Here is a 19,832-nt window from a genome sequence, read left to right as displayed (position 1 = left end):
AGAAGTGATAAAGAAAGACCATTCAAGATTAACACTCTCACAAATAAATTCTCTCAAATTAAAGTTTCAGTTGGAAGGAGTAGTTGAGAATGGTTCAAATATTGTTGAACCGGGATGGGAAGAAGCAAGCGAGCTAAAACAATTAGAGGTAGATTGGAACCAAGGGGAAGAAGATGATATAAATTTGAGAACCAGATCTATCCTTACTCACACAGATAATTGGTTGAGAAGGAGAAACATGAAGGCTATTAATGAAAAATAGACTAGAAAATCTCCAAAGGAAGTTTCTTTCTTTGAAACATTGACCTCTGACATATAAATTTTGTCTCATGTTGCAGGTAGTACTTTAGCTCCCATTAAGTAGAAAAGTACACCATCCCCTAAAAAAATCATGACCCTTAGAACCAAATCAAAGACTAAGTCCAAGGCACTCATGCAATAGGAGATTCAAAAAGAGAAAATGATATCTCAAGGACAAGGCCTAGGAGAAGAACTTAGCTTCTCAAATACCCAAGATGGTGATGTGCAGTTAGTAGAAGCTCCTAGGTTGGATCAGCCTAAGTTCATGACTTCTCCTAGGGGAAGTTAGGGGATGATTGCTACTACTATTCCATCATGGTTGTCTAATGTTATCAACAAGAAGCAAATGTTGTAGCCTGTGTCTACACCTATTAAAGATATTGTCACCAAATATGTGGCTCATAGTTCTAAGAGTAAAAAGATAAAGAGTGACACATGAATGATCAAAGATCTAGTCATTGAAAGGGTAATAACAGAAGTGGCCACGTATAGGCAAAAAGAATAATTTGGAAAAATTGATGCCAAAGGCTTTAAGGTCACCACTATAGAATTGGGGGCTATTGCTAGAGACACTGGTATCATTTCTTCAAATTCTTTGTAGACCATATGCTAACTCAATCAAAAAAGGATAGCAAGGAGAATAAAGAGTTAAAGAAATTGGTAATCACCATGATGGCTTAGATTCATTGATGAATTTAGGCACCCTTTTTTGGTCCAGACTCTACAGTCTTTTGATCCCAATTCTTCAGACAACCAATAGTTGGTTAAACGGATACAAAGGGGTAAACTACTCTTAGATGTAGTATAAGAATGGTGGCATCCATTGTAAAGGAAGCCAATAAATTTATTTTAGATTTTACCACCACATTCACTAAAGGAGAAGTGTTGTTGGGTGAAATCCAAACCCTTGTGCCAGTTTGGGAAGCCAACCAGAATCACTACCAAGCCATTGTATTCTAGGTTCATGAAGTTGAGAAATATAGAGTATTAGAGTTTCTAAATGAAAATCCCATGAAAAATGTGGATTCATGCATGCTTTTCATTCTTAAGAGCAATATGGGATGGAAGGAGTCAATTTACAAAGGAGCCATCAAAGAAATGCGATCAATGGAAATTGAAATCACAAGAATGCACAAAGAACTCCTAAAGGAGATGTAGGTTGTCAATCCTACCAGAATCCTACAATTCAAAGATGGTAACATGGAATTCGAGGTCTTGATCAAGAATTTCAATGATGCTATGACATAAATCAAAGAAAATGACACGCCTACCCCTAGAGACTTCACTACCCTAGCAAACATCAAATCGATGTTATATCTAAACAAGAATCTCATGCTGAGACAAAGATGAAGAATTAAAGAATTAAAATGGAAAAAGGATGCTTGCAGATCAAAGTTACTCAGTCTGAAGAATCCTCAATCCCATGCAATGCAGAAGTTCACAAACACCTTCAGGAGCTAGAAAATTGTGAAGCAGACTTTGGCAGATGGATGGAATGTTGGTGACATCATTTAGTTAGGAGCAGTTATTTTTTGTTTTGTTTTCTAAGTTGTTTTTAAAACTATTTCTTATTCTCGCAACTATTTCTAACCGAAAGGCTAGGCTTTAATGGAGGCCTTTTCAAGTTTTTAATGAACTATAAATGTTGGAGCATTTAGCTAGTTAGGGGTTAGATTTTTACTAGCCAAAAATATACTTTGATAAATTTAGTATTGGTTTAAGTTAATTATTTGGAAGTAGTGATATACTGATAGTCATATATTTGGAAATGCTTTCTTGAATGACTTGGTGCTAAAGAAGTCTTTTTAAATATATATCTATCACATTGTGTCATGCTATAAAACTTGGTGTTTAAAGCAGTTCAATCATGGTTACTTTGTGAGCTGTGATGATTAGTTCTATGTGACATCTACTGCTATTTCTTTATTGTTCATTTTCATTTATCTTCTTTCAAATTAGTCTGAATTATTGTAAAGTTAAAATTTCTTAGTTAAATCTTGATTGTTCATGGAAAGACTATGAGCTTTTCATCCATTCAATTTTTGAGTATGTAAATTCTTACTTTAGTATCTAAGAGTACATGAGCATTCCTTATGCACTTTCTGGAAAAAGTGTGAATTTAGTTAATTTTGATCTTTTGAGTTCATTGATAAATATTTTGTAAAAGGGAGTTGTACCTATAAAATTTAGAGGGAAACAAATAACACAACATTTACTCAACTGTTATGAATCTCATTGGATTTTCCAAGCCTTGGGCATAGATTGAATTGTTGTTTTAGTAGGAAAAGACAATCTATTCACTAACACATACGAAATCCAAATATTAGTAGTCTAAGAAAATGTAATTATACGATTAATACTATACAATTAAATTCATATTAGAATAATTGACATTACACTAATATTTCTCTTTTAAAATGACTACCAATATTCCATTTTTGGGTCCGTACAAGGCCATTTATTACCTCAAATTGAGCTCTAAAGAATTTTTAGGAGATCTCTAGACAACTTAACATGGTAGTAACTTCCAAACCGTGAAACTATTTGACTTGATTCTTTTTTCTAAAGTGTTTGAAATTATAATTACAACCTTTTCTCCAACTTAAACCCTCAATCTCTTCAAATTTTTGTCTCTATAGCAAAAGAACCCAAATTCTAAATTTACATGTATCCCAAGGTGTACAAAAACACTAACCTAGAAAAGTAATAGTGGAACTTTGAGAGCTATGATAGCCTAAATTGGTATCCAAAAATACTAACACTTAGCATATTTTTGGGTGGTATAGGATTACCCTTACACAAGTGGATGTTCTAGCATCAGACACACAAGGTAAATTGAAAAGTGACCTTGTCATTATGGTTCATAAAACTTTAGTCATTGATATTAAAGAAGACTAGAACAAAGAGGTGACTCCAGATGTTGATCATAATGACTATGTTTTTAAGATCTTAGATGAGATTCTTTCTTATAGGATAAATCTTATTTTGCCCAAATGTGATGAGTAGTTTGAAGGGTTTAATAATATTTGCAATATGTTGGATTTCTTTGCTAAAGGAAAAACCATACTTTTGGAGATAGAGAGGAAATGTGGCCCCTCTAGATATGAATTGAATAAACTCTTTGAAGTCACTAAAAGAGATCAATATGACCCTACACAAATAAAGGCCACCATTGATTTCATTGATATTGTTACAAGGAATGTGAGTTATATAAGTCAAGAGAATCAAAAGCTAGAAGAAAAATTAAAGGCAATCACCTTGGCTGATCATCCATGTTTTCTTGTCATAAAATATGAAGACAGTATGGTCAAGCAATTAGAGGACTAGAGATATGAATTTGCAATATTAGCCCAAGCATTGATAATCGGGTTCAAGGAGGAGCAAATTTTTCAAATGGACTCATTCCATAGGTTGTTGAATAAAGTGATTATACTAGAGACAAAATTTACAAAATCCATAATAAATGTCAAATTTTCCCAAGGGAAGAAATGAGTTTAGTTACAAGCCTTTTCTCTAGTAGATTCAAAATTTGTATGGCCTACACATGTTCAAATTGCCAAGTGGGTCGAGGTTTATTTGAAAGTCCTTGAAGATGTGTATGAAGATGTAGCCACCATTGGAGATGAAGAAGTCAAAGAAGTTTGAAATAACTTTCATATTTTTAATTATTTTTTTGTTATGCTTTTAGTTATTAGTTAATTATATTTATGAAGGGGTCTAAAGATATGTTGCACCTTTTCATTTTTATGAGAAAAGGTACCAAGACCTCCATTTAAGAATCCAAAGTTTTAAGACATGATGAAACGAGATAATATATATTTTAATACAATACAAGATGTTGATTTATAATAAACACATTATGAATTAATTTCCATTTTTGTGCAATTACTTGCTTAGATATGCAACTAAAATATTCTATTGTATTTCCTTATAAATGAAGTTAATACAATGATGTTTCTTTATATCTATTATGGCATATGGTTTTCTAATTTCTCATGTTCTTCATAGTCCCTTTGAATGCATGCTATTATTTTAATGGATTAGAGTAATGCAAGATCTTGATTATCAGATATTCTCATTTTCCAATAGGGTATCTATCTCATTGGTCTCCTATGGTTGGGGTCAAATTATTTTAGACTAGGGATTGCATTTATATCTTATTCATCCAATAGTTGATGGGGTGCACACTATCTTTAAAGGTTTGATGATAAGATTATGTTGGGGTTGACTTTATTCTTTCCAGTCATATTAAGGATTGATCTATTAGCATGAATACTGATGGCATTCCTTTGGGGGAGCATCCTAAGCATTAGAGAGTATTGATATGTTGCATTCATGACTATTTTTGTCATTGATGTCAACGTAGCAGGAATTTTGTAAAGACTGGTAGAGTAGCAAGCAAAGATCATACTTCAATAGATAAAGTTTAGATGTACAAGTGCAATGCATTTAAGGACATGTTGTACTTTTTGTGTTGATGATGAGGTTAAATGCGCAGAGTCTAAGTTGAAGATGTACGAAAGCTATAAGTGATTTATAAAGAGCAGCACAGAGACAGAGTGCATGGAAAGCAATTTCTAATGATCCTATTATATCTTCTAGCAGAGATATAATCTGGTGATGCATGGTTAGCCAGTGATAGAGGATAGTCTGATGGTGATGTCAGCAAGTGTGTAGGTACTAAAGTCACACATGTAAGTTTTGTATATATTGTGAGTCGATAGTGCTATTGTAATTATGAATTAATTAATTTATTTATTAAAATTAATTGGGAAAGCCTCAAGGCCAACTCAAGGAATTATTTTGAAGATAGGGTATAAAGAAAAGATGTATTCCTTTCTTATAAGTGTGATTAATGATTGAATGTGAAGTAATCAAGGAAGTGTGAAAAGGAGTACAATGTTGTGGAAAATGTGAGTCAGTGATCCAAGGGATTATTAGATGCAGAGTTCATGATTTGGTACCAAGATTAGAAGGAGTAGAGGTCTAGTTGACATGACAGAGAAAGAGGAAGAAAGTACAATTCAATTCCATTATTCTACAAGGAATTATACAAAGATCATTTGGACAGTGGGTTCATTGGTCTTTCCCTTGAAGTTATTTGGATAGTGGGTCCATATGCTTTCTACAACTCCTAACAAGGTTGGAATCTCCTAACAGGGATTCTAAGTCTCCTAATAGGGATTGATATATATTGAATGTTGTTATAGACTCCTAATAGGCTACATGCTCTAACAAGGAATATTTATATTAGTACGTCATCTTGTGGGTATCATCTCCACCAGGGTTTTCCCTCTGATGAAGGGTTTCCCTAGTTAATATATCTGGTGTTATTGTGCATGAGTATCTTGTTGTGGCTTTTGATTATATTGTTCACATGGTTAAGTTTGAATAAGGATGATAATTATGATAATAGTTGGATAACTAATTCACTCCCCCCCACCTCTCTGTTATATTGGCAGACTATATATTCTAACATGATCTTTACATACTTCTTGTAAGTTGATATATATAGTTTTAGATCAGAAAAGTTCTATCCAAAAGTATTCCATAAGTTCATTTTCAATATTTTATTTACATTCAAAATATTCACACATTTAATTTCTCCTAGAGAAAAAACTTGCCAACTCAAGAGTATCTATTAAAAAGTTTGCAAAAGAAAGCTTCAACTTACCCTAGAGGGTTGAGATAAAGGTACACCCACCTATATCTGTAGAGCTTTAAGTGTACAGATTGAATTATTAAGTTTCAATCTCTGGAGTTGGCCAAGATTGTGTTGAAATTCCCAACATTGAGCAAGAAAGGTTTGTAGGAATTCAACCAACAATTTTGACAACCAACACCTTATACCTACCTTTTATACCAAAACAGTTTCATGATGATACTATATATATGATGGACATTACATGTTTTTCTATCTCTTTCTATGAATAATGTATTTTCATAATTAATTACATAAATAGAAAGAAACATGGAAATTTAATGTAACTAGAAAGAAAATTTACTTATCATTTTAAATAACATTTGAGATAAGATACTACTCAAAAAGAAAAAAAAATGTAATCACATAGGATAAAAATGAATGATTATACATAACAACAATGTAAATGCATAATAATAATAGGTTCCTTAAAAGGCACACCATTCATATGAGCAAGCTTCGTATGCACTAGATTCTTATATTTCTATAACAATATGAGGACCTAACAAGCTAGGACCAAACTTTCCTTTTTTACTCAATAAGACATTTACATTTCTCTTATCCTCATAAAGAACTAAACCACCTACCAAAAATGAACATTAAATCACTTTACCATTATACATTGTATTGACAGTCTTGTTATAAGCCAAAATATATTCTAAAGCATTAATATATTGTTCATCCAACATCTCAATATCTTAAAGCAATGTTCTTAGAAATTATCTTTGTCAATTGTACTTGTTAAAATAGGATCATTTTAACTTTTTTTTTTTGTAACTTGTAATAGCACTTGTAGATTTTATGTTTGTTTCAAATTACCTTCTCAAAGCACATGGATACGATTTTAAGAGGCATGTCTCCATAGAGACATGTCTTTTCTACTCTCATTACTTATCAATAATATTTGTTTATTGTCATGATAAAGAGTAAGATATGTATATATAAATATTATATACACACACACACACACACACACACACACACACACACACACACACACACACACACACACACACACACACACACACACACACACACACACACACACACACACACACACACTCACACACACACTCACAAAATATTATATATAAAAATATATTGAGTGCATTTTATTCGATTGAAACTACACTAACAGTAACACTCCCTCTTAGTTAGGCAGGATAAACATATAGGCAAATATTACATCATTAGCAATATTTAGCAATGACACATCAAGGAAATCTTTGATCAAAAAATTTACATTTTAAGATATCATATGAGTATTGGCCTATCAAAATATCAACACATGATATTCACCAAATACTATTTTGATACCGTATTAGGTAACACGAGTATTGGCCTATTGGAAAACCAACACATGATATTCACCAATGACACTGAGTAATGGCCTATTAGAATATCAAGGCAAGATATTCACCAAATACCTAACATATAACTATACAAATAACTTATAGACCATCAATTTAATGACATCTAGCACTTAGTTGTTGATTTACAAGATAAAGCCTTTCATGATATATTTCAATATTTAAATAAAACGTATATCGTTATTTAAGTTATTGTAAGGTTGTCACCTTCCAATAACTTCTACTATACAAGTGATAATCATTTGGAAGTCATTACTTCCTCATGATATACATAGGGGGCAAGCCCATACACACGTGACATCAAAAGTTCACATGAAGTCATCATAGGTACTGTCATGCGGTGTTGTCATGATATCCATCATGAAATCTATCAAAAAATAAGGTTCCACTTCAAACTTATCTCTCATAGAAAAGAATGTATAACAAATGATTGCATTTGGGATTTCTTCTTCATGAAGAAACTCTAAACTTTTGACCACCTTGTCAAGGTTACTAATAAAGTGTCAAAACTCCCTATGAGTTTGATTTCAATTTTTCTGACCTCTTAGTACAAAGTTGTTTCTGATGAAGTGTCACACTCCCTTAGAATCTATTATCACTTTTCTAACCTCACAATAGCAAGTTGTGGCATGCTTCTCTAGTTCAATAGATACCCTGATAGCATAAGGCCTTCTAGCCTGCATATATGAAGCTTTATCCCATGAATCATAGTCCTTTAGTTCTACGATAGTTTCTGATCACTAAAGAATCCATCTTGACATGGTTTACTCCCACTAAATTGACATGACCACGATCATCAAAAGTATGACTAAAGCATATCTTATCGCTTCTCCCTCTCTTACATCCTATGGTTTCTCCTCTTTGATGTCTCCCCTCTAAGAATAGTTCAATATGGGAATGAAACATTTTTATTACTCCCCTCCCACAATGTAAAATTTCCACTCTATATTTTCAAACAATTTTACATCGCATCGTATATGGAAAGACTTCTTTCTTTTCTTATTTTTCTTCATTGCAAGAAAGCACCCCTATAGATCAAGGAAAATAACATGAGCATAGTAAAGAAAATAATTCCTATATCACATGCATGGATATAGTTAAGAGATTGAGTATGGTATGTAAATAAAATTAGTATTCAATACTTATCTCTAGATGCTCATTAACATCCTTCCTAATGCAATTTGAATCTTTCTTCCTTCCCATTTGTAATGTACTATTAAATAATTCATAATTATCCTTTTACAACTAGAAGGGGAGTACCCATTTCCTAGTAAAGACACCCACAAGAGCTAATGTAAGTTTGATTGTAACTAGAGTACCATAAGGAATTACTCTAGTATAATTGACATCACTTTATTTTTTCAATGCTAGTAGGTCACTACAAACTCTATTCTTAATTTACTAGTTTTCCATGTGGCTACAAGAATGACTTGGTTCATCTCTTGATTAATTTAACTTTGTAGGATGTAATTGGTATCTCTAAATAAAGACTATCTCTAACATAATATATGGACCTTCAAACATAAGAAGTGGATGTGACCTTTGTTTATTGAGGCTACACAATCATCCTTGTTCACTAGGAAATACACATATCCTCTCTCTTTAGACTCTTATTTGATATTGTTTTAATACTTATTGTGCATCAATGATCCACATGCTTGATATTTCAGTTTCCCTAATTGTTTCATCTCCACAGGATATCAACCCCCATTACGACAAATTTGAATCATAAAATCAATATGTTAATTGGTATCTTAAGCTATCAGAAAATGCATCTAATATGAAAATATTTGGAGTATTTTGAACTATCATCTTTTGAAGATCAATATCAGAGATCATGATTAGTAGTGAATTAAAACATCAAATCCTAATGATTTAATATCCAACCCACAACTTCTATATCTAATTATATATATTGTGACATACATGGCAGAGATATAATTATTATCACATATTTTCAACTTACATATCTTTTAAGATATATTATTTGTATCTTTTCATGTACAATTATATCTATTCATGTCATTTTCAAACATAGCTGATCACATATACTCGACAACGTCAAATACTATTAATATTGTCTTCACATGATGGTACTTTGTTATCAAGTAAATCTACTACACATTTACATCAAATACATATTGATGATGACATTGAAGTTATATATCCATATTAAAAGTAGGCATCATCAATGTACCATATCACGGAGATATATCTATAAAATTGATATTCCATCTAGCCCCATCTCTTGTAACCATGACTTCATATTTTATCACTACATCTTCTACGATCTTCTTCAATACAAACATTTAATCTTCCAACTATTGCTCTAAATATAGACGATAAGATTGATTAAACATTATTAGTTCCCATAGAAAGGCAAACACAATATACATAGGGTTCACAAGAACACTTAATTTTCATATCTTTTTAGAAATTTAATTACGTCCTCTATCAGTCGCCACATACAAAAATACAACTTCTTTTCTTGCTTTCAACTTAAATACCTTTTCTGAACATTACAAAGGAGATACAATTTGCAATGGGTCATATTATTGTATGCAATGGTTATCTTATAATCCCAGGTCGTAGAGTGTGAAAGTAGGGAAAATAATGAAAGTCTTGTGTATTTATGAAAATCATTTTCTTTGAATGTGATACCAATACATGCCTAGCAATTCTCCCACAGAAGATTAATAAATACACTTATTCTCATGAAGAAAGACAAATGATCGTTGCTGTGTAGTGGACCATACCTTTTGCAGGTCTTACTTCCATGGTGCTATATACATTTGTTCGGTCTTTGGAACATTTTTCCCTTCCTAAGCATCGTGAGTTCAGTGGTCTGAATATTGCTATATTTTGGTATTATTAATTGTCTTCTATTTCTTCAAATTAAAATTGCTCAATGATATATAAGTTTCTGATTTTACCAAGGGACATCTCTAATTTGATCGATGCTAAGCTCCAGTTATTATTAAGGAAATAAGCGGAGTTCGTTTCATGATTACTGAAATTTCTACTATAAATTCTTGCTGAAGATTCTGCTGCCAATGTATGTGTTTGTCTCCATTCGTCCATATATGGTAATAATATTCCATAGCTTCAACCTATTATCATGTGTTAGTGTTGGATACCTGACTGCAAACAATACTCACGTAAGTTCATAACTGGAAAATCTAGAGGGTCATAGGAAATGTTGACTGTAGATGTTAAACATTTCAGTTTCTCTTAAGGCCAATATATCAATGTAATTTATTTACAATAGAGTCTTAGGAGTCATAATAATCACTTTACTAATGCGATAAAACTCATAGTAGGATATTGGAGGCCCGCACACTACTTGTTGTGGCATCATCATCTATTGAGTAGAAAACGATCATGGTTATATGGCAGACCCTGGTTGACTGCAGATGAAATGACACTCTCTTTGGTAGTTAAATGAGCACTTTCTTTATCCATTCTCCTTCGATACCACAATGTTAGGGTTTTACTTATTCTCATTTTCTCAATATCTCTATTGTCATTGTTGCTATCTCAAGATAGAAAACTACTACTTTGATACTATGTTGAAATAAGATTATTTTATGTTTTTTTTTTTTGTAATTTATAATAACAGTTGTAGATTTTATGTGTGTTTCAAGTTACCTTCTTAAAGCATATGTATATGAATTCAAGAGGCATGTCTTGTAGAGACATGTCTCTTCTAATCTCATTAGTTATCTATCATTAGTTATCAATAATATTTGCTTACTGTCATGATAAAGAGTAAGATATGTATATATAAAAATTATATATGTATATACATTAAATGTATTAAGTATATATCTTATATATACACACACAAATATCTTTAGTGCATTTTATCCGACTGAAACTACACTAACATTAACAAGACCTTGAAAGAGACTCTTAAGGAAGGAATCTCTAATTCTAAAAGCATAACCGCATCCGCTCCATAAACTAAGTTACAAGGGGATGTTCTAGTCACAATTTAAACACTAGTTCTAGAAGCCAATAAAGCATAAACTAAGTGTGCCAATCTTTAGCATGTTTATCAACTGCCTTGGACAAAGAATCTATTTGATAACCTTATTAGAAGCTTCAACTTGACCATTAGATTAAGGAAAGTAAGGGGTAGAGAAAAGCTGATGAATACATTATTTCTCCAAGAAGACTTTTACTTCTTTGTTTTCAAATTGAGCTCCATTATTTAAAATAATTGCTATAGGAATACCAAATTAAGCAATTATGTTTTAAATAATGAAATCAGAAATAACGTCTATCATAGTTGAACAAAGAGACACAACTTCAACCCACCTAGTAAAGTAAATCATAGTCGTGATAATTTATGTATGTCCTTGAGAGGAAGGAAGATAAATATTACAATAAGATTAAAACCCCACACACTTTAAGACCATGGTGGAACTTCAGATCGCAAGGCATATACATGAGCATGGATGAGATTATTATAATACTGACATTGCGGACACTTTTTGACAAAAGCAATGAATCTTGTTCCATATTTTTCCAATAGTATCCCATGCAAATAAGTTTGTTCACTAATGACTTCCCACCAAAATACCCCCACATGATCCAACACGGGCTTCTTGGAAAGTCATGGGGATTTTATTTTTATTAAGGCATCTAAGAAAAAGGTCATCATAGAATGCTAATAAAGAAAATTAGCGAGGATGATATAACAAGGACAAGCTTTCAGATTCTACTTGTAGAATTCCTAGTTGTTGACTTATGGAATATCCATAAAATAATGATAGATATGTGAATATCACTCATCAGGGTGAAAATTAAGACAAGAGACATCTAATAAGGTGTCTTGTAAGATTGTAGGACTTGATAGGGTATGAATAGTGAATTAAATATTTATCATACCTTTCTCCAAAGTAATGAGAGATTTTTCACTAGCAATAGCACCAACATGTTGATTGTCTTTCGAGGTAGGGTTTGAATAGAGAAATAAGAAAATTTCCCAAGAAATCCTATAGAAAGATCCCTATACTTGGTCAATTAATCATTGTTAGTTTGATAAGTGTCATTAATCTATGCACAACAAGTTGCAAATTTCTAGAGATTCATATATTTTTAATTTTTAAAGGAAAATTTGCCTTCAATTCTGCGATGAGGGCTTCACACTCACTATATTGTTAGTGCAAGAAAAATTAAGCTCATAAGACAAAGGAATAGGCTTCTTAGATATCGGTATCAATATGACACCTGCAACAGATCTAGTTTGACATCTAAACCCATCAAACTATAATTCCCATGTTTCATCTATCTTAATAGGAAGGAAAAACTCATCAAGAAATTCAATTGGTTCTGATGTAGAAAGAGAAAAATGAGCCTCAACCAAGTTATCGATCGAGGCTTTCCCTTTAATAGATTTATGAGAGATAAATTTAAAGTCAAATTCTATCAGGGGCATGACCCATTTATCAGGACATCTTGATAAGTCCATTTTCAAAAAGAGATGCTTCAAAGGATCAAACTTCACATAAACATTAACTTCTACATAGATAATGTATGAGTTTCTAAGAAGGAAAAACTAGAGGAAGACATTGCTTTTCAATTGCAATGTAATGTGTCTTATAATCAATTAATGGGCGACTTATATATAATACAATACACTCTATTTTATCTTGATCATGTTGAACCAAGATGACACTCAACACCTTATAAGAAGATAAGGTATAAAGAAAGAATGAATTATTTGGTTGTGTTGGTTGTAAAATTGGCAGATTAGAAAGATAAGTTTTAAATTGTTCGAATGAGAGCTTACAATATTTATTCCAAGAGAAAGTAGAGTCTTTCTTAAGAAAGGAAGTGAAAGGGATAGTACAATCCACCTTGGATGAGAATTAAATCTACGAATAGCTTGTATCTTTCCATGTAAGCTATGAATTGTGAGATTTTTGAGGAGGTGTGTTTACAATAGCATCAACTTTCTCTCTATCTACCTCGATACTTATATTAGAGATGATGAACACTAAGAGTTTCCCATTGTCAACCCCAAAGGCACATTTTCCTAGATTCAAATGCACGTTATTTTTTTACTTCTTTCAAAAAATTGTCTAAGGGTAGGAACATGTTCACTTTGTTTCACAAATTTAGCCAGAATATCATCCACACAATCTTCAATAATCTTAAAGATGTAATCAAGAAATATCAATGTCATAGCCCATTGATAAGTAGCACCCACATTCCTTAATATGAAAGGCATAATCACCCAACAAAAGGTTCCCCATATTGGAGTAATAAAAGTGGTATTGTATTTATCACAAGGAGGAATGCAAATCTAATTATATTTAGAGAATCTGTCCATGAAAGGTAATAATGTGTGCCCTATAGTGGAATCTACAACCATGCCAATGTTAGTCAAGCAAAAATCATCCTTTAAGGAGGCCTTATTCAAATCTCAAAAGTAATTACATGTAGTTATTTTATTCTCTCCCTTAGAGATAACTACAATGCTAGAAATCTAAGGGGAATAAGCTATATGATGTATAACATTGACATCTAATAGTTTCTCTATTTCTACCTTGACAAGAAGAGAAATGTTGGGATTGATTTTGCATATATTTTGTTTGATAGGTTTAGAATTGGGTGTGATAGCTAAATTATGAGTAACAATGTTAGGATCAAAGCTAGACATGTCTAAATACATCTAAGAAAATATATCTGACAATTCAAGAAGAATTTCAGTCAGTTGTTTTTGCTCATCTTCATCCTAACATTTCCCAACCTTAGTAACCCTTTCATGATCTTTAGGATTGACTTTGATGTATATCATTTTAGTGATCTAGAGATTACTCTTTTGTGATTCTTCCATAGCAGGGAGAAGATCAAGATATGGTTTGAGCTCATATTCCTCTAAAAAATATCCATTAGTATCTATTAGTGTTAGTTAATTCTAACTGTTGTTTACTTCAGTTCCTCGTCGATTGTTGTTTAGTTTTCTCCCATGCTTCTAGCTTAAACTAAGGATGCTAATTCCACTAATTTAGCTATATACATGATCAAAGGATGCATATCTCTAATTCCTATAATTTAGATCCATATTTTTTGCTTAATCAAAGGATTTTCACTAGTCATCTACTCTTATTTGGTGGAGTTTAATTGCATATAAATTATGCATTTTGTAATCATTATTATCAATGAGAAAAAGTACTATGTAGTCAATAATTTTTTATTATGAGCAAATCTATTTTTCTCTATTTATTTTTCTTATAGGTATTATTTATTTTTCCTAGCTAGATATATGTAGTCTATGCTACAAAACTTTACATGGTATCAGAGCCTAGAGAGATGGAAGAAGAAAAATATTATTTATAGGTACAATAGATTAGAGCTTGAAAGATCAAAGTTTTCAATCTTTTCTCTTCCTATGTTATACGTTTATTTTGAATGGAAGCCATCAATTATGCTTAGGCCCATGAGTAGAGGCTTGCATCGAAAAGTCATGGCATTAGAGGTTGGACCTAATTCTACATCAAAGAAAGGTCAAGGTCATGCTCTCTTTGCATGTGTCTTTCCTTCTTTTTCTCTCTAATGATGCACTATTTTTGTGGATCTGTCATGTATCTTTGTGCAAATACTTCTTTGGTTCCATAGTTGATCGAATTTATAGACAATTGGCATCTGTATTTTCAATCAACAATTTATTCTTGCATGGTTGAGTAGTGTCATTAGGGTCACTCATATTGAATCATGTGTCAGTTGCACCCTTGAATTATAGATGTCTTGCCTTTGTTTTCCATCTATACTTTATTTAAGGGAGATATGCTTATTATTATCTTCTATATCTTTGATTTCATTGATATATGTTTTGCTTTTGTTTTCCATTTATTCATTGTTCGAGTATTGTCATTGGGGCACTCATGCAAATTGATCATATGATCTTCATCTTGGTTTCAAAGGAGGTTCTTCATTCAACACCTTGGCAGTTATGTTTCAACATATGTGTACAATAATTTCATGTCATAGAAGAATTTCTCTCTACATATTTTCAAGGGGGTTTTATTCCCACCCGATTTTCCTTCTTTAATGTTTCCTTTCCTTAGGATTTTCTTTTCTCCTTTGTTAAAATTTAGGGAGGGTGTTAGCACCAGTTAATTCTTACTATTATTTACTTTAGTTCCTTTTTTATTGTTGTTTAGTTTTATCTCAAACTTTTATCTTAAACTAAGGGTGTTAATTTAGCTAATTACCTCTATGCATGATTATAAGATGCATATCTCCAATTCTTATAATTTAGATCCATATTTTCTAAATAATGCAAGGATTTTCACCATTGATCTATTCTTATTTGGTGGATTTTAATTGCATATAAATTATACACTTTGTAATCATTATTATCAATGAGAAAAATCACAATGTAGTTAATTATTTTTTATTGAGCAACTCTATTTTTCTCTATTTATTTTTCCTACAAGTATTATTTATTTTTCCTAGCTAGATCTATGCAGTCTATGCTACAAAATTTTATAGTATCCAATCAATAAATTTTCCTCTTATTTTGATAGAAATAATTAAATACTCATATACCCTTAAAATTTAGCTAAAACATCATTAAAGAAAAATATATCTAAAGATGATTTCTGAAAAAATGTGATAAGATGCAAGTTTGACAACTTCAAATAACTACTACAAATATGATTCACATTTTAAAAAAAAGGTTGCATTGTGATGTGGAGCCTAATCAGGCTCGAAGGTTAATTTTTCCCACTTTATTCGGTGTGGCCTCCCTCCACATTTTACTACATGGGTTTGGGGGTATTTCCCCTTGTGAGGTGTTAAGGCAGATCCTCGTAGTATAGGGTGGGGTCAAGGGGCAATACTCACACAGAGGTTTTCAGGAGTAGCAACCCCAAAAAATCAATTGACTAAAATTATTGTAAAGATATCGACTACATTCTTTCTATCAGATGACTTATTCTAGACCTAATTTTGTAAATGAAAAAAGCTTGTATAAAATGGATTAGGATTAGGGATTTCATAATGTATAATATGATTATGGCTTTTTGTGATGGTATTGATCTATAAGTGATTATAGATTGTAATAAGGTTGAAATGACTAGATAATAAGAATATTGGACTCACTGTTTGGTGTACATAGTCCAAGGATTGGGTGAACCACATTAAATCTTTGTGTCTTGTGTTCTTTTCTATGCAATTTATTATTTATTGATATTGGTTATATTTGCATGTAATTACTCATTAATCCTAACAAGTTTCTTTTAAGGATGAAATCCCAAACCATAAACATTTCACAACTATCATTTGATAATGGGACTTGTATTCCTTGTTCAAAAATTTCACATCCCTTATCAATAAATCCATTCTTAGCAAGTAAATGATGTAAAGGACCATAATGATTAGCCATATCAGAGAGGGTTAAAGGAGCTTCATAGGTCACAATTTTGTAACAATAAGGTTTAATAGCTTTAATAGTTTCATTATATAAAGTAGGAAAAAGTTATTATTCAAATCTCTTGAAAGAGGAGACGAAGATGTTGAAAAAAATTGGTTCATTGTGTGTTGTCTTTGATGTTAAACAAAATGTCATATCATTGCTAGTCAATATATGTCGAGCTCACTCAGGTGATGAAGATAGTTTCATGTGTCTACTGAGAATTCTAAAGTTTTCCAAGTTTAGAAGATAGTGTCTACTGAGTTCACTTGGGTGACAAAGGGAAGATCACAAAGGTTGAGTGTTAATCGAGCTCACTTAGTTAATGAAGGAAACATTGGATAGAACTAATGTTAACCAAGCTCACTTAGTTACCAAAGGAACTTTGTGAATATGCAGTGTAACCGAGTTCACTTGGTTAACATAGGAAAATCTATTTTGGTTAGTGTCTACTGAGTAGGGTTGGCTAATGAAGGATTTTCTTGTTTTGGCATATTGAGTTCAATTGATTTGTTTGTTGGTTCTAGCTGGCTAAGGAGTTAAATATTAAGTATTCTAAGTTGTATTCAAGTTGACTTGGCAATGTGTAATATATAAATATAAGATCAAGTTGAGGATTGAATTTATGGAAGAAAATAGAATATTAGATGATGCTTAGAGGAAGTGAATTAGAAGGATAAGAAGAATATCCTTGTGGAGCTGTGAAGATACATTCGATTAGGAAGATCAAGTATTAAAGCTAGAATTGAGATCTGTAATTAGCAATTCAATTGCATTAGAAATTAGGTCATCTCATTTTTACTTTCTAACCATTGTAGCAGTGATCTAAATCTCTTAACAGAGTTGGCATAACAACTATTTGTAAATCCTCTAACAAGGTGGCATTTTTATTTGAAATGTCTTGAAGACCTCTAACAAGGCCACTCCTAATAGGGTGATTAAATCCTCTAGCAGGGTCACACCTAACAATGTGTTTTGTAACTTTTAATAGGGTTGGCTCCTAACAGGGCTCACTTCAAAAGAGTGAAAACAATACCTAGTTACAATTGATGGTTCTTCCCAAATTGGGTTTCCACATTCAATCTTGGTGTCACTTATGTTCATGCTATTTCTTTTATGTGTATGAAACTAAGCTAAATCTAAGATTAATCTTAGTTAATCACATTAAGATCAATATATTTATTTATTTCCAAGTTATAGTTGATTCTTAGTGCTTGTCGAGTTACAGTATTTTTTAGTGTTAACCGAGTACTTGTGTGTTTGCAGAGTAACAAAAAAATATAGTTTAATCAAAGTTTATGTTTTTATTTGTATTGACATCTAAGGGATCTAGGATTTATTTTCGTGGTAACTAATTCACCCCTCCCCCCTTAGTTACTCCTCTTGTATTTCCAACAATTGGTATTAGAGCTTTTGGTGCTTGCAGAGAATGTCTCAAGGACCTAAGTTAAAGATCGGGATGTCTTAAAGAGAGATTCCCAAGTTGAATAGAGATAATTTCAAGGCATGGTAGGAACTTATGGAGTTTCACTTGGAAGCCATTAGTGATTCATGTTTGAAATACTTGGAAAATGCTTACAAGGCTCCTACTGGAACATTGACTGTGGAACATATTGCTGAAAAGAAAAATCATAACATCATGATGATTGACATTGCATCAGCTCTTAACTATGTTGAGTTTGATGAGGTCAAAGGATGTGCTACTACTCATGACATATGGACCAAACTAAAGGATATCCATGGAGGTGATGACAATGTAAAAGGAGTCAAGGAAAAAAGCTTGAGAGGCTACTTTGATCAGATGAAAATGAGATAGGATGAAAACATTACAAAATACGTAGAGAGAATCAAAGCCAATGTCAATGCTATCAAAGCCTCTGGAGGAACAATTGAAGATGTAATGGTGGTAAGCAAGGTACTTAGAACCCTTCTTCCTATCTATGCAATTAAAGTTCCTACTATTCAAGAGATGAGATGTGATCCAAATAACAAGATAACTTTGGATGCTCTATTTGGAAGATTGATTGTGTTTGAACTAGATAACTATGATAATTATACTCTTAGTTCTACCAATCTTGAGTCTACATTTGAAGCTAAGGTATCACTAAAGAAGAAAGTTAAAAGATTTAAAAGAAAATAATCTGAAAGTGAAGAGGAAGATAGTTCTGATAGTGATCTTGAAGCCATTGAAGCATTTCTTGCAAGAAGGTATCCCAAAAGCAAAGGAAAATATAAATGTAAAATTCCTTTAATTTGTTTCTCTTGTGAAGAAGTTGGACACATTGTTGCAAGGTGCCCAAACAAATAAGAAAAAGATGAAAAGAAGCACAATAAGTACAAGGGCAAGAAGGATTTCAATAAATTTAAAGACTACAAGGAAAAAGGTAAGAAATCTTGTTTTACAACTAAAGATTTAGATAGTAGTGTACATGATGAAACGGTTTATATTGCTATAAAAGATGAATCTGATGATGAAGGAGACAAAATGGCACTTATCTCTCATGTTATAAAAAATGATACATGGATTATTGATAGTGGTTGCTCACATCATATGACTAGTGATAAGACAAAGTTTGAACATATGGAACATTATGATGGTGAAAGTGTGAGATTTGGAAATAATGAACCATGCTATATAAAAGAAAAAGGTTGTATTTCACTAAAAAATGAACTTAGATGTGATAATGCTTATTGGGTTGAAGGACTAAAACATAATCTACTACGTGTGGAATAGTTGAATAACATTGGATTCAAGGTAGAATTCATGAATGGGAAGGCCAAGTTGCTAGATGGAAAAGGAAACCTAGTTGGGTTTGGAAAACAAGCAAAAGGTAACCCATTGTACCTAGATCTTAGTAAAAGTTCATGTTTTATTGCTCAAGTAGAAGAAATTTGGTTATGGCATAAAATACTATGTCATGTGAACTTTGATAATATAATCAAGATAAGCAAGAAGAAAAGAGTTAAAGGTATTCCTAGAGTAAGGAAACTTGATATAGACCTATGCAAAAATTGTCAAATTGGTAAGATGGGA

The sequence above is a fragment of the Cupressus sempervirens genome, chromosome 10, assembly GCF_028749045.1.
Source record: "Cupressus sempervirens isolate cs-2001-9-10 chromosome 10, ASM2874904v1, whole genome shotgun sequence".
In the NCBI taxonomy this organism is placed as follows: domain Eukaryota; kingdom Viridiplantae; phylum Streptophyta; class Pinopsida; order Cupressales; family Cupressaceae; genus Cupressus; species Cupressus sempervirens.
The sequence above is the reverse complement of the archived record's forward strand: the minus strand, read 5'-3'. Positions refer to the sequence as shown.